Source organism: Leucoraja erinacea, chromosome 3 (assembly GCF_028641065.1).
Source record: "Leucoraja erinacea ecotype New England chromosome 3, Leri_hhj_1, whole genome shotgun sequence".
Classification (NCBI taxonomy): Eukaryota; Metazoa; Chordata; class Chondrichthyes; order Rajiformes; family Rajidae; genus Leucoraja; species Leucoraja erinaceus.
In genome coordinates this window covers 104,900,593-104,916,521 of record NC_073379.1, presented here as the reverse complement: position 1 = coordinate 104,916,521, position 15,929 = coordinate 104,900,593, and positions in this window count along the sequence as shown.

Below are 15,929 nucleotides of genomic sequence, written 5' to 3'. Positions count from 1 at the left end.
CCTGAGGCACCCCACTAGTCACCTGCCTCCAACCCGATAAACAGCCATCCACCATTACCCTCTGGCTTCTCCCATTCAGCCACTGTTGAATCCATCTTGCTATTCCTGCATTTATACCCAACAGTTGAACCTTCTTAACCAACCTTCCATGAGGAACCTTGTCAAAGGCCTTACTAAAGTCCATATAGACAACATCCACTGCTTTACCCTCGTCAATTTCCCTAGTAACCTCTTCAAAAAATTCAAGAAGATTAGTCAAACATGACCTTCCAGGCACAAATCCATGTTGACTGTTCCTAATCAGACCCTGTTTATCTAGATGCTTATATATATTGTCTCTAAGTATCTTTTCCATTAATTTGCCCACCACTGAAGTCAAACTAACAGGTCTATAATTGCTAGGTTTACTCTTAGAACCCTTTTTAAACAATGGAACAACATGCGCAGTACGCCAATCCTCGGGGACTATTCCCCTTAAACCTGTCTACTGGTCCTCGATTCACCTACTCTGGGCAAGAGACTCTGTACATCTACCCGATCTATTCCTCTCATGATTTTCTACACCTCAATAAGATCACCCCTCATCCTCCTGCACTCCAACCCTCTTCCTCTTGTGCTCCGTTGTAGTCATTTGACAACAATGGGGAAGAAGCTGTTCCTGCATCTGTTTTTGTTCGTGTGTCTTCTGCCTGATAGGGCTGGGAATGAAGAGGGAATAAATGGTCCTTCATTATGTTGGTTGCTTTCCCAAGGCTACATTGGGAGATGAGATGTGTTGATTCCTATGTATATCAGCTTGGAGGTGTGTTTTGTTGGGATTATGGTGTTGAAGGCAGAGCAATAATCACTGTATCTCAGTACACATAACAGTCTGACATACAGTAGGTGCCTTTGTTATCCCGATCTTCCAGCAAGGGAGATGGCATCTGCCATGGTCCTTGGTGATGGTTGGCAATGGGTGATGTTTCGTGTCGAGACTCTTCTTCAGCCTGAAAGAAGCGTCTTGACCCGAAACGGCACCCATTCCCTCTCTCCAGAGATGCTGCCGGTCCTGCTGAGTTACTCCAGCATTTTGTGTGTATCTTCAATTTTCTTGGCCCCGCTCTAGGAGTAGAAGTGGGGGCGGATCCGGACTGCAACGGCCGTGAGCCCCAGGCCGAGTTCGGCGATCGTTTGCCTGCTTCTGCTGCTCTTGGAGGTGAGACGTTCCATCGCGCCAGGGTCTTGGGCCTGTCCCACTTTGGCCGTCAGTTACGCGACATGCCGTTGGTGCGCGAAGATTTCGTTCACTACAAAAAATGTCGGCGCCCCGCGCGATGTCGTGCACAACTACATACCCCTTCGCGCTTCTCAATGGGGAGGCCCCACGTGGTCACACGATGACTGTGCGCTTCAACACGATGAAGTTGTGTAATTTGCCTGCTAAGGAAACGTAAGTGGGACAGGCCCTTTAGTAATGAATCATTGCTATTAGTTATGATGGTAAAAAGGTGCTACAACTTGCTTAGGATGTCTAAAACCTTGGAGTTTGGGTGGTTATCACTCATGTATGTGTCACCAAATACAGGTGTTCTTGCATGCTGTTGCAGGGTGAAAGTAGTGTAGTCAGTTCTCTGTGAGATCAACAGGTCCCAGAAGTTCCTTGTGACATGGTCTTTACAACTGTGACAGATCATAACGCGTTGCTTATTATCGTGTGGCTCAACGAGCTAAATGGCCTCCTCCTGCACCTATTTTCTATGAAGAAAGTTAGCCATTCCCAACATGGCAACTCCCAGGATGCAAAAATGGGCTATAAAGGGCCTGTCCCACGAGCATGCGCCTGCATGCGGCAAGCGCGACCAAACCGGAAGCGGGGGCCGAGCGGATGTCGAGTGATCGCCGTAAAGGGCCGGTCCCACCAGCATGCGACTGCATGCGGCGAGTGCGATCAAACCAGATGCGGGGGCTGCGCGGAGGTCGAGTGAGTGACGTGAAGTTCGAGTGAAGTCCGCGGAAAGTTTGCGCGTGACCAACGGCGCCAAGACGCTGCGTACGCCCGTCGAGGTGGTGCATACGGCGTCGAGGTGGCTGCGGGCCGGCATGCCGTTGCCGCGCGGAATTTTTGAACACGGTCAGTTTTTCGGAGCCCCGCGCGATGTCGGGACCAGCTCTGCACAACTCCATACGGCTCCGGCGATCGAAGTGGGACCGGCCCCGCGAGGCCGTGCGGCTCAAGTGACCACGTTAGGTCGCGCTTGCCGCATGCAGTCACATGCTTGTGGGACAGGCCCTTTGTGCTTTCCTAGTATACAAAATATTGACCCTCAAAGCAAACAATGCAATAGGTGCCATCTCTGGGGTTTCTTTTGCACAAACAAAGGGAGATCTTGGACAATGTCTATCACAGTTCAGGCAATCAATAGCTGTTTATTCTTGACAGGTAGGAAAGAGCCTCAGTTTAGCCTCTCATCTAAAGGATGCTCCATTATTAAATATAGCACTCATATATTGAGTCAAAGTTCTGTAGTAACAATAACTCCACAACCTTGAGCATGTTATTGTTCATCCAAGTGGCCACTTCACAATAAAATGTAAAGGAAAACATTAAACACAACAGAGATGTCATGGCTGAATTTATGATGTGATAGTCAGAGTTAACAAGCAATTACATGTAAGGAAAAATAGATACAAAGTGCTGGAGTAACCAGCGGGCCAGGCAGCATCTCTCAAGAACATAGATAGGTGAAATTGTGAGTCGGGGTCCTTCTTCAGACTGACGTCTCGTGTGGGAATCTTTCATCAGACGTATATATTAAGCTGTGGCACAACGGTAGGGTTGCTACCTTACAATAATAGAGGCACAGGTTCAATCCTGACTACGGGTGCTTGTCTACGGAGTCTCCCAGTGACCTGCGTGGGTTTTTTCCAGGAAGCTCCTGTTTCCTCCCTCATTCCAAAGACGTACAAAGGTTTGGTCATTGGTTTGGTATAAATGTAAATTGTTCCTAGTATGTGTAGGATAGTGTCAGTGTGCGGAGATCGCTGGTCGGCACGGATCCGGTGGGCCTATTTCAGCACTGTATCTCTAAACTAAACTGAATTATATAGACTTTAAGGAAGGAATTAATAATAGACTTTAGGAAGAATAAAACGGACGTGGTACCATTGACTATCAGAGGGGACTGTGTGGAAAGGGTGGCGGATTTCTGCTTCCTGGGAATCCATATTGAGGAGGACCTGACGTGGAGCGTGAACACCACTGCGCTGCTGAAAAAGGTCCAGCAGAGACTGGGAATAACATCACTCAGAGACTGCTGCTGTCCTTTTATCGGTGCTCCATTGAGAGCATACTAACATACTGTGTATGCGTGTGGTACACCAGCTGCACAGCGGCTCAGAGGAAAGTGCTCCAGAGGGCCATTGACAACGCCCAGAGGATTGTCGGCTGCCCTCTCCTTACCTTGGAGAACTTACACAGTTCAATTAAAAAATCCCAGAGTATTATAAAGGACATTTCCCACCCCGGACACTCCCTGTTTGAACTGTTGCCGTCAGGCAGACGGTACAGATCTACAAGGACAAGGACGAACAGACTAAAAAACAGTTTTTACCCCACTGCTATAAAAGCACTAAATGTAGCCGCCAAGGAACGCAGGGGCGAGACATACTAAGGGACTGTGGTACACTGTGAAATCGACAGAAGGATGGAGGGTTGGGTGTTTATGCGTGCTATTTTCGTGATATTTATTTTAGTTGTTTATCTTTTAATATTTTACCTTGTATGTATCATTAGCTTTTAGAAATGTTTGAATGGTGCACTGACTGGCTGACATTTTTAAATTTCGTTGTACATGGCTCATGTTACAATGACAATAAAGAAACTATTCTATTCGATTCTATTCTATATATTTCAGAATTGCATATATGATAAAGGAACAACCAATTAAACCCCCAAATCATTTTTCTCTTTTTTAATATTGTGAAAAATGGCTCCGTAAAAGAAAAGGTAGAATTTACCCAACAAAACTTGAAGTTTTCCACTAACCCATAAAACAAAAGGGTCTCCAGATGTATTGTGAGGCACCAGTCCAACATTAAATCAATTTCATTACATTGCAGCCCTGTAGCTGCCGTCTGGGTGACAGCCAGTCAAAATCATATTTACATTGCTTGTTTCATGCTTGGCTGTAACTCTAAATATTATTTAAGTGATACCGCACTTTGTGACCTGGTCCTCCAAATGCAAACAGACATTAGATTGGGAAACTTTCAATTGGGATACGATCAATTTAAACGAAATCTCACAATTTTCATGCTGAGGCGATGTCAGATCCACTTCCACATATGACGGCAAGAATGTTGCCATGTTAAGGATATTATGTGCCTTTTGAAGAGGGGAGTGTAAAAGATTCTGTGAAAGAACAGGGGAGATGAGTGGGCCAATATCCACCCATCAATCAGAAGGGCCCCATAGCAGAAGCGGGGCTGGTAACTGGAAGTATCCCGAGCTAATTCTGCTACCACCATCATCTATTGCGACAAGTGATGGCTCCCACTGATTGTCGCTAGAAGCTTGCGTCCTTTTCGGGATGACAACGAGGTCAACATTTGTAACAAGATGGACACGAAAAAAAGATCAATCAGAATTATTAAAACAGAATGTCTTGTAATTTATCACATTGCATTTGGAAGATCTCATTTTGCAACATCGATCGCGTATCTTAGACTATGAACTGCTTTGGTGTAACTCAGATCATAGAATCGTGAGTAAACACAATAGAATACAAATTAACGTTTGATTAAAATATGCCGTAATGGTATGAGGCATAGAATGTTTATTCTGGTGGCCTAATGAACATAACTGATGTCATGCATATTTACATATGCTGCTCTGCTTCCCTCCTTTTTTTAAATAGTAAAACACGTCCACAATCTCAGATGTGTAATTGATTTACTGATTTTTGAATTCCCTTCCACCCATTTAACTGTCTCTGGATTAACTGTCTGAAGAAGGGTTTTGGCCCGAAACGTCGCCTATTTCCTTCGCTCCATAGATGTTGCTGCACCCGCTGAGTTTCTCCAGCTTTTTTGTGTACCACCCATTTAACTGTACTGGTATTGATTGTTGGTGTAGTATTAGCTTCTGGTCCCATTGAAAATATGACCATGAATTTCTTCAATTAAGTTCTGTATCAATCTTTCAGCAACAATTATAGGATGACCTCAGATGTATATTCAAATTCAGAATCATCCTTATTATATTCTTAGGCATCACCCGGACTGAGAAAAAAAAGATTCTAATCGATATTTTCTGAATCTCGCAAGCATTCTTATCAGATCAAACTTGATAACCTATTTTCTAATTTCCGAGCTACAAATCTGAATCAAAAATAGAAAATGTTGGGAAAACTCAGTGGATCTGCCAATGCGGAACGAGAAGCAATCAATGTTTTAAAGGGCCTGTCCCACTTACGCGACCTTTACAGGCGACTGCCGGCACCCGTCATAGGTCGCCAAAATGTTCAACATGTTGAAAATTCAGCGGTGACCAGAAAGACACTACCATTCTTTAGGGACCTCTCATGACCATACAAGCGACCCCTGGCAACATGTCGCAGGGTGACCTCTCACAACCATACGAGACCTCTCATGACCATACGGGCTGTACATATGGTCGTGAGAGAACACCTATGGGCGTACATATTTCCAAAGATCGCTCCTGGTCCGAGAACACTGATGCAATCATAAAGGAAGCACATCAGCGCCTCTACTTCCTGAGACGATTGCGGACAGTTGGTATGTCAAAGAGAACTGTCTCGATCTTCTGCAGGGGCACAGTAGAGAGCATGCTGATCAGTTGCATCGTGGCCTGGTTACGGCAACTTGAGTATCCAGGGAGCAGAAAAGGCTGCAAAAAGTCGTAAACACTGCCCAGTCCATCATCGGCTCTAACCTCCCTACCATAGAGGGGATCTGTGGAAGAATTTCTTTGCCCAGAGGGTGTTTGGGATCTGGAACAGACTGTGGGATGGTGTGGTGTAGACAGAGACTCGCTCTATATTTAAGAAGTACCTAGCCAAGGTATAGAAGGCTATAGACAAAGTACTGGTACATGGAATTAATATAAATGTTTGTGTGATGTTCAGCATGGACGTGGTGGACAATAGAATCCACATTTGTGCTCTATGACTCAGTTGAAGAGGGGGAACAGAGAGGGAAGAAAGGGGAAGGGTGGACCAGGGGCGATGAGAAGGAAGAGAGGAAGGAGAAAGTTGGTTTAGGGTAAAGGTTGGGTAGTAATAACAATCTGAGGGGTAACTTTTTCACAGAAGGGGTAGTGGGTGTATGGAACAAGCTGCCAGAGGAGATGGTTGAGGCAGGGGTGATCCCAACTTTTAAGATATAGTTAAACAAGTACATGGATCGGACAGGTTTGGAGGGATAGACTTTGCCTCGATCACAGTGAGGATGTGCTTGGTGAACTCACTGTGGTGGATGTTTAATTTGTGTTTATTGTATGTTTTGTTATTATTGATTCTGTGTATGACTGCAGGCAACATAATTTCATTCAGACCGAAAGGTCTGAATGATAATAAAGGATCTATCTATCTATCTATCTATCTATCTATCTATCTATCTATCTATCTATCTATCTATCTATCTATCTATCTATCTATCCCAAATGTGGGCAGGTGGGACCAGTGTAGCTGGGACAAGTTGGCCGGTGTGGGCAAGTTGGGCCGAAGTACCTGCTTCAACACTGCATCACTCCATGAGGAATGGAGGAGAGAGGGGAGTTGGTGGAGATGTAATTGGTGGATGGATAGAGGGATGAATATAGAAGAACCGTCAGATGTTGCAGCAGTAGCAACAAAATCAGCCAACACAGCAATCTGATCTATTCACTGTTTTATGATTGATCTTAACCCTTTGGATATTTCCTCTGACCATCAATCTTCCTCATTTCAACCTCATCATTATTGACCAACCCTCCTCCTAAGCCCCAACCCTCTCACCCTCTACATCCCATGACATTTGCATTTTTTCCCTTCTTAGCTTTGTAATGGCTGGCTGAGGCCTGTTGCCAAACACTAACAGTTTTTTTTCCAGATTGAGCTATTGTTTAAAATAAAGAGCCATCTGCATTAATTTTGGAACGAAAGCCTAACGCCAATGGAGCAAAAAACATTTGAAGTCAGATTTTTAGCTCAATGTTACACAAGTGTGCTTGATTTAACAAGCCACCTGGGCTCAGTGCTTGGGGCATGCACTAAGCTGTAAAGAGGAAAGAGAGTGTTCAATGCTTCCTGTGTAGAGTATTGATCAGCATTGACAGCTGGAAAATGTGAATATTTCATCTTTATAGGATTACATAAACTAAAGTATGAAAACTATGGGTACAAATGGCGATGAATGTCTATTATCTGAATGGTGGCCGATTGGGAAAAGGGGAGATGCAACGAGACCTGGGTGTCATGGTACACCAGTCATTGAAAGTAGGCATGCAGGTGCAGCAGGCAGTGAAGAAAGCGAATGGTATGTTAGCATTCATAGCAAAATGATTTGAGTATAAGAGCAGGGAGGTTCTAATGCAGTTGTACAGGGTCTTGGTGAGACCACACCTAGAGTATTGCGTACAGCTTTGGTCTCCTAATCTGAGGAAAGACATTCTTCCCATAGAGGGAGTACAGAGAAGGTTCACCATACTGATTCCTGGGATGTCAGGACTTTCATATGAAGAAAGACTGGATAGACTCGGCTTGTACTCACTAGAATTTAGAAGATTGAGGGGGGGTCTTATAGAAACTTACAAAATTCTTAAGGGGTTGAACAGGCTAGATGCAGGAAGATTGTTCCTGATGTTGGGGAAGTCCACAACAAGGGGTCACAGTTTAAGGATAAGAGGGGAAATCTTTTAGGACCGAGATGTGAAATTCATTTTTTACACAGAGAGTGGTAATTCTATGAAATTCTCTGCCACAGAAGATAGTTTAGGCCAGTTCATTGGCTATATTTAAGAGGGAGTTAGATGTGGCCCTTGCGGCTAAAGGGATCGGGGGGTATGGAGAGAAGGCAGGTACGGGATACTGAGTTGGATGATCAGCCATGATCATATTGAGTGGCGGTGCAGGCTCGAAGTGGGGTGGGGGAAGGGGAGTCAGTCTACCCCACGACTGAGAGCATTTGTATTGTGGAGTGATAGAGGAGGTGTAATAATTAATAATTAATATTTGAAAGTGGGTGGTTGGTTGATAGCTTTAATAAATATTTTTTTTATGATAGAGTTTTGCCTTGGAGATGAAGTTAGTTGGAGCTTTCGGTTGGGGTATCTAAAAGGAAATGTTATTTTTGTGCTGATAGTTTATAATAATATTACCGCATCCCTTCGGATGTTGCTACACATCAAGTATAGGCAAAGCACACTTTTATAATACACTATAAAAAATGAGCTATCTTCTCGCAATGCAGCAATACTTTACGTTGTAGACTAATGTTGTTGTTTACAAACCCTTTGTCAATACATTCAAAGAAACTGGGACTGAATTAGATAGTCCTTGATATGAGACCAGGGCAAGTGATGAACCTGTCCCTACTGATTCTAGATAGGCACAAAATGATGGAGTAACTCAGTGGGACAGGCAGCTTCTCTGGAGAGAAGGAATGGGTGATGTTTTGGGACGAGACCTTTCTTCAGACTGAAAGGTAAGGGAGGGGGCACAAGAGATATAGATGATGAGGGAGATATAGAACTGACCCGAAATGTCATCCCTTCCTTCTCTCTAGAGATGCTGCCAATCCCGCTGAGTTACTCCAGCAATAAGTGTCTATCTTTGGTTTAAACCAGCATCTGCAATTCCTTCCTACACCTAATGATTCAGGAGCAGGCTTATCTACATTATCACAGCAACTCTACAATTATCTGCATGTTTCGAAAGGAATGAATATGCGAGTGGATAAGTGGCATCATAAAACTGGTCTCCAGCAATGAAAACCAGCCAGGACACACAGAAAAGGAAAGATGCAAAGTGTGCTGGATGGCTGATCTGGAAGACATTCAAAAATAGCACAATAGCAGATGAAGGTGGCAAACAAAGTGGCAGAGGAGCAACATCTACCCACAGTGAGACAGATTTGCTTACATGTCCAACACCCCTCAAGCAAGATACACTGTTGGCCAATACGGGAAATCTATTAGCAATATGATGAGCAGTGCAGCGGCTATAAAAAGCAATGTTGTCTCATGAATTATTCTCCTATCCGTATTCCCTCCACCCACATCTCTCCTGATCTAAAACAGACATTGCTGGGAATCCTTAGTAGCCTCTGTGGAGAGAGGGGACCGTTTTCATAAAATGATTGTTTTTAATGATTGGTTTTACTGTATTTTAATGTTGCTGTTTTACCTGCTTTTAACTATTTATACTGTTTCATCAGGGACTGGATTGTTTTTATTGTTATTATGTGTGAAATGTTTTAAGTTTCATGTGCGATGCTCCGGTATTCCCTGGGAAAAGTCTTCTCATTTTGCACGGTGCAACTGTTGCTTTGCAAGATGACAATAAAGGTTGATTTGATTGATTGATACAGAGAGACAAGATTCAGCAGACCCCAGAATCTGGAGAAAAAACCCCAACTACCAGAGGAACTCAACAGGTCGAGCAGTATGTGTGCGGGTAGGGAAGGAATTGTCATTGTTTAGGTTTGAGATCCTACATCAGTGCAGTGCTACCAAACAGAGGAGAGGAAGAGGGGGGAGACACGGGGCCCGTAGGTGGTAGCGAGCTGAGATGTGAAGGATGACTGTCAGAAGGAGCCAGGTAGTGCGGGGGGTGGGAATGGAATTGGGAGACAGGTGGGTACTAGGCGGAAGCAGACAAGGCAAAAGATGCCAAATGGAGCCACTTAGGGAGAGGTCGCTGCCTTAAAAATATCCATTGACTTGGCCTCCACAACCATCTGTGGCAAAGAAATTCTACCGGTTCACCACCCACTGACTAAAGAAATTCCTCCTCATCTCCTTCATAAAGGAACGTCCTTTAATTCTGAGGCTGACATCTAGCCCTAGACTCCCCCACATGTGGAAACATCCTCTCCACATCCACTCTATCCAAGCCTTTCACTATAGTAGGTGCATGGAACCAAGAGGATGGGGGAGGAAGACAAAAATGGGTGACGTGGGACTGGATGAGGGGATACAGGAAAGGGAGCACAGGGAGGGCTGGATGTGGATCATGACGAGAGAGAGAGAGAGAGACAGAGAGAGGGGGGGGGAACATAGTTTATATGTTTTTTGATTTTGAAAAACTAACTTTCAGGTTTGCAGCACCTGCAATTCTCTTCTGATTACTGCAGATGTGCACTTCTTAGTTCCTCTCTCCTCCCCACAACAATCTGGCCCTTGTCCCTTTTTCCATTTCAGTTCATAGGAACTGCAACGTGATCAAGCAATAAGTGAAAGGTAAGTGATCGCTGGTGGAAACACATCATGGCAGCATCAAAGCCACACTTTCAGCCTCCATCCTCAGATGCTGCTTGCTTGGAGATGGGATCTGTGGTATTATGCAATAATAGTGTAAGGCTGAGCAGAGGGGCACTAGGGCCCTGTGTGCCAGAAGCCAGGCTCCAGTAACCGGATGTGACTGTAACCCAGGGTGTGGGCAGTTAGGGAGTTGCCTGGGCTTGCACACGAGGTTGATTGCTGTTGCTGCTGTTGTACAGATTAAAGATATACTCTGTTTACGTCGTGGTACGAGCTTTATTACAAGCATAATTCGACAGGATCTGCATGTGGTGCACCAGTGGGCAAAGCCTGGAGGCAGAGACCACTGCAGATAACATGGATGAGCATTTTGATGGGAAGACTACATTAGCTGTCTGTTGGGGACACACAGTGAAATAACCGGTGCATTTTCAGACAAGGCTCTGCGCAGGAATTTGAATTTTACAGATTTTAAGGGCATTCGCGAGCATACCCTTAATGTTATGGGACAAATAGAGTCAAGGAGTCACTGAACCATATTGCATGGAAATCACCCTTTGGCCCACCAAGTATACATTGACCCTCAAGCACCTAGTTACAGTAATCATAAGTTCATGTTCTTAAGTTATAGGAGCAGAATTAGGCCATTCGGCCCATCAAGTCAACTCTGCCATTCAATCATGGCTGATCTATCTCTCCCTCCTAAACCCCATTCTCCTGCCTTCTTCCCAGAGTCCCTCACTATCTCACTAATCAAGAATTCTGCACATATCCTATTTTATTCTTTCCATATTGCAATCAACTCCCACCAGATTCTGCTCCTTACCTATGCAACAGGGTCAAATTAGAATGATTTGACTTCTCTGCCACAGAAGGTAGTTGAGGCCAATTCATTGGCTATATTTAAGAGGGAGTTAGATGTGGCCCTTGTGGCTAAAGGGATCAGGGGGTATGGAGAGAAGGCAGGTACAGGATACTGAGTTGGATGATCAGCCATGATCATATTGAATGGCGGTGCAGGCTCGAAGGGCCGAATGGCCTACTCCGGCACCTATTTTCTATGTTTCTATGATCTACTGACCTTCACTTGTTTGGGATGCGGGATGTAACTGGAGCATATGGAGAAACCCATAAAGGTCAAATGAAGAACATGCAAACTCCACACAGATAGCACAGGTGGTTGGGATTGATCCATGGTTACCGAGCTGTGAGGTCTGATGTAGGTCTGATGCCCCAGCCTTCTTTTCTATCATAGTGGACATGGCAGTAGAATATTTGTCAAATACATTTTAGCAGTGTGCATGGATTGCATGTCATGTTCAAGAGAGGTGTTGTCATATTGCAACTTTAGTCTTTCATTTTTGTCTGTTTACACAGGGCCAAAAGCAGCTGGCACAGAGGACTGTTGCATAGTGCAAGCATCTTGACAGAAAACTAGTCATCGACTGCATGGACATCCGGTGGCGCTGTTGCTAGCTGCCTCCACCCTCAGTCCGATATCTTTTTGTTTTTTTTTGTTATGTTGAAGTGCGTTTTTTGTGGGGTTTTTATGTCCTTATGTGGGGGAAGAGGGTATGGTAAGGGGGATACCGTCCTTCAGTCGCTTCCTGGAGAGGATGTGACTATTATTCGAGTCACGTCCTCGCCCCTCCCCCCCCATCCCCTCAGCGACCTACCTACTGGATTGGCGCGGCCTTTCCTGCCGGGACCGACCAGAGCTCCAGCAGCAGCGGCGCAGCGTTGGAAACATCGCGGGGCGGGCGATGCCTTACCGGGGATCGCCGTTTGGAGTCCCGGAGTGCTGGGCCTGCTGCACCGACATCGCGGAGCTGTGGTTTGCGGAGCTCCCAACGCGGGCGGCGCTGACCAACATCGCGGAGTCCTGCGACTCCGCACGGCTCAGACTGTGGACTTCGGGAGCCGCGGACTCCAGTGGGAGGCGGCTGATCTGGAGGTCCGGGCCTGCTGAGGATGTTCTCCGTCGGGGTTCGGCGTCGGTGTTCCATCAGCCCGGCGAGAGGGCCTGAGCATCGACTGCGGGTGCTCGGGAGGCCCCGACCACGGGTGAACATCTGGGAAGATCGGTGGGGAGGCTGGCTGGACTATGGTACCTTCCTCAACTTCGGTGCCGCTGTGGGGTTATGTTGTGTCGTGGACTTCTGTGTTTGTGCTTTTAAAAAAAATAAATGTTTTATTTATTATTTATTTTAATGTTACTTGACTGGAAGGAAAATCCATTTTGTTGTCTCTTATGAGAGAATGACAATAAATTGAATCCAATCTAATCCAGATGTAATATAATGTAGAATTGACACATAGCACAAGCAAATGAGCTTTAGGCAGTCAATATAACCTGTGTCAAAAGAAAATACAATCTTTGTTAAGCATGCATGGTCACTCCAGCTGCCAAATCAGTGCATTCACAATCAGACTGATTCATAATCTACACATTTTATACTATACTAGGTACTTCTGCAGGTTAGGTGCAGATTGCAAATAAATGAATGAATGAATTAATGAATGAATTGATACTTTATTGTACTTGTGACAAGCCACATTGATATTCTTTGTTTTGCATACCCAAGGTCTGCAGAGTCATCCCAAATGAGAGCCGTCAAAGCTACAGAATATCCCACGCTAGGTCCTCCTTTCTTCTCCCCCCCCCCCCCCCCCCCCCCCCCCCCCCCCCCCCCCCCCCCCCCCCCCCCCCCCCCCCCCCCCCCCCCCCCCCCCCCCCCCCCCCCCCCCCCCCCCCCCCCCCCCCCCCCCCCCCCCCCGGACAACTCATCTGAATCCAAGATGTTTGGTTTGTGTTGATGCTATTTTGGCACTCAACTTGAACATGGATTTGAGCCACAATAGAGGAGTTGGGCCTCGTATGACACAAAACTACTAACTAGGAGTGTGCGTATGCGATCAATTCTAAGGGTCAGGAAAAAAACGTCTTGCATCTTGCATGCAGGCACAGAAAGAGAAAGATAGTTTACCTCCAAATAAGCCTTCAGCAAACAACGAGCAACAGGTTGTTGGACCATCCAAGCTCTTGGTTTCAATAGCTAGGTAGATTGCACCCTTCTCTTCCCAACAAGGCCCATCATCGTTTTTTGAGACCCGACTATGCAAAAAGGTTGGCGGTATCACAGATGAAAGCTTGTGCAGTTTAAGTGTCAGCATCAGGTGTTATCCACTCCATCCTACTGTTGAAGGAAATTGTGCTCTGCAATAAACAGCAGTGGCGGAAAACCCGGGGGGGGGGCAAAGGGGACATGTCTCCCCCCATGTTTTGAGAGGTGGGGGACATCCCCGCCAAGTTAACCTGCCTGGGCTTGCGGGAAATATGGCCAGCGGGGAGAAGCAGCGCTGGTATCCCGTCAGTCCAGACAGGGCTGTAGTTAACCCGGTGAGGCAGGCAGAGTTGAGCTGCATTTAGCGCTGGATTGAGCCTCCGAAGCCTCGCGCGTGTGTGTGTGTGTGTGCCAAAAAATTGTGTCCCCCGTCCCCTCCATGTTTTGATAGTGAGTTCCGCTCTTGATCAACAGCATGGTTTAATTGGTGTGGAGGTGGAGCAATGTGTGGGCAGAAGGAATAATTCATAAGGAAGTAGTTGGTACACAATCTGAAACTGAGATCAAACTGTTAGACTATATGTCGCAGTGGCATCATTAGCATTCTTACAACACCGTGGCCTCATCCTCTGCACATTGCTCCTGGCATTGATGGAACCTGCTACTTCCAGAGAATATATGAATCTGAGAGATATCTCCTTGCTTCTCTCTGGATATTAATGACTCTCCAACATGCGATTCTTTTAAAATTGCCGCAGAAATTCAAGATAACTCATCTGAATCCAAAATGTTAAGTTTGTGTTTATGCTATTTTGGCACCATTCAACTTGAACATGGATTTGCCCCGTACTCGAGGCATTGGGCCTTGTATGTTACAAAAGTACTAACGAGGAGTGTGTTCACAAATATCTCACACATAAAGTTGAAATATCTCACCAGAAAGTTTGAACGTATGGCCCTGATATGATCTGAATTGCTCAGAGATATTACAGTCCTTATGCAGATCTGGTTATGAAGCAATCTTAGGATAATGGTCTTGAATACCTTATGATCATGAAACACAACAACAAATGCCTTCCTCTTCCCAAGGTCTTCATTGAGAGCTCACTGCTGACATTCAGGATAGTGCAACTATCCTTCTGCAACAGTTTCCAAACGGAAATCTCCAACCTTTATCATGTGGTGGTAAATGGTTTTAAATCCAAGAACATGATTTTAAACACTGGTGTCCCCCCAGGGTTGTGTCTTATCACCGATTTTATTTTCCATCTACACAAACAACATAACAAACAATAACAGTGACATTTCCCTTTTTAAGTATGCAGACGATATGGCCCTGGTGGCCCCACATCAAGGATCACACTTCTCTGGCTGCCTACTATCAGCAGGTCAACACCCTGATGCTGTGGATCAAAGAGAGCTCTCTGGAGCTTAACATCTCCAAGACCAAGGAGCTGTGTTGTGGGAGGAGGCGAACATCTTCCCCTCAACCTCTCTTTGAACCTCTGAGGCTGAATGGGCAGACAGTTGAGCAGGTAGAGGCCTTTAGATACCTGGGCACAGAGATTGACACCCGCCTGTCCTTCTCCCAACACACAGACTCTGTGTACAAGAAGGCACAGCAACGCCTGTTCCTGCTGAGGAAACTCGGGAGCTTTGATGTCAGACAGGACATTTTAACAGCTGTCTATAAATCACTTATAGAATCTGTACTCACCTTTAACATCACATCCTGGTTCACCCTCACCTCTGTCAAAGACAAATCAAAGCTTTCCCGGATCATCAATCAGGCAAGCAAAATAACTGGCAAAACTCGAAATCAATTATCAGTACTCCACACCCAGGCGGTTAAAAGGAAAGCCAATCTCATTACACAGGATCCCACCCACCCCGTGCACAAGTCTTTCCAACTTTTGCCCTCAGGCTGCCGATATAAAGTCCCCCTATCCAAGAAAAACATCCACAAAAACTCATTCATACCCATTGCCATAAACAGCTTAAATAAAAAATGAACAATGGACAAATTAACCCTGACGCATTGTCACTTTACACGTATCCACAACTTTTATCTTGTCTATTTATACAGTTTTTAATCTTTATATTTGCTTTTAAGATCGATACACACTGTGTGTGCTCGCAGAAATCTGTGTTGTATGACTGCTTATCAGTACATTGTCCTGTCTGTATGTTGAGCCACGTCAAAGAAGATTTTCTGTTACAACAGACAATAAAGTTTTCTGAATCTGAATCTGAATCTGAATCTGAATTTAGTAATTTGTCACCAATGTCCACAGGTTGCATTAACTTTACAAATCTACTACAAACATCTGCTTTGCCATTGTCAGTGAAAACACCTCCAGGTTTTGTCAGAGACTGTTACGTAGGTTCTCCCACCAGCGATT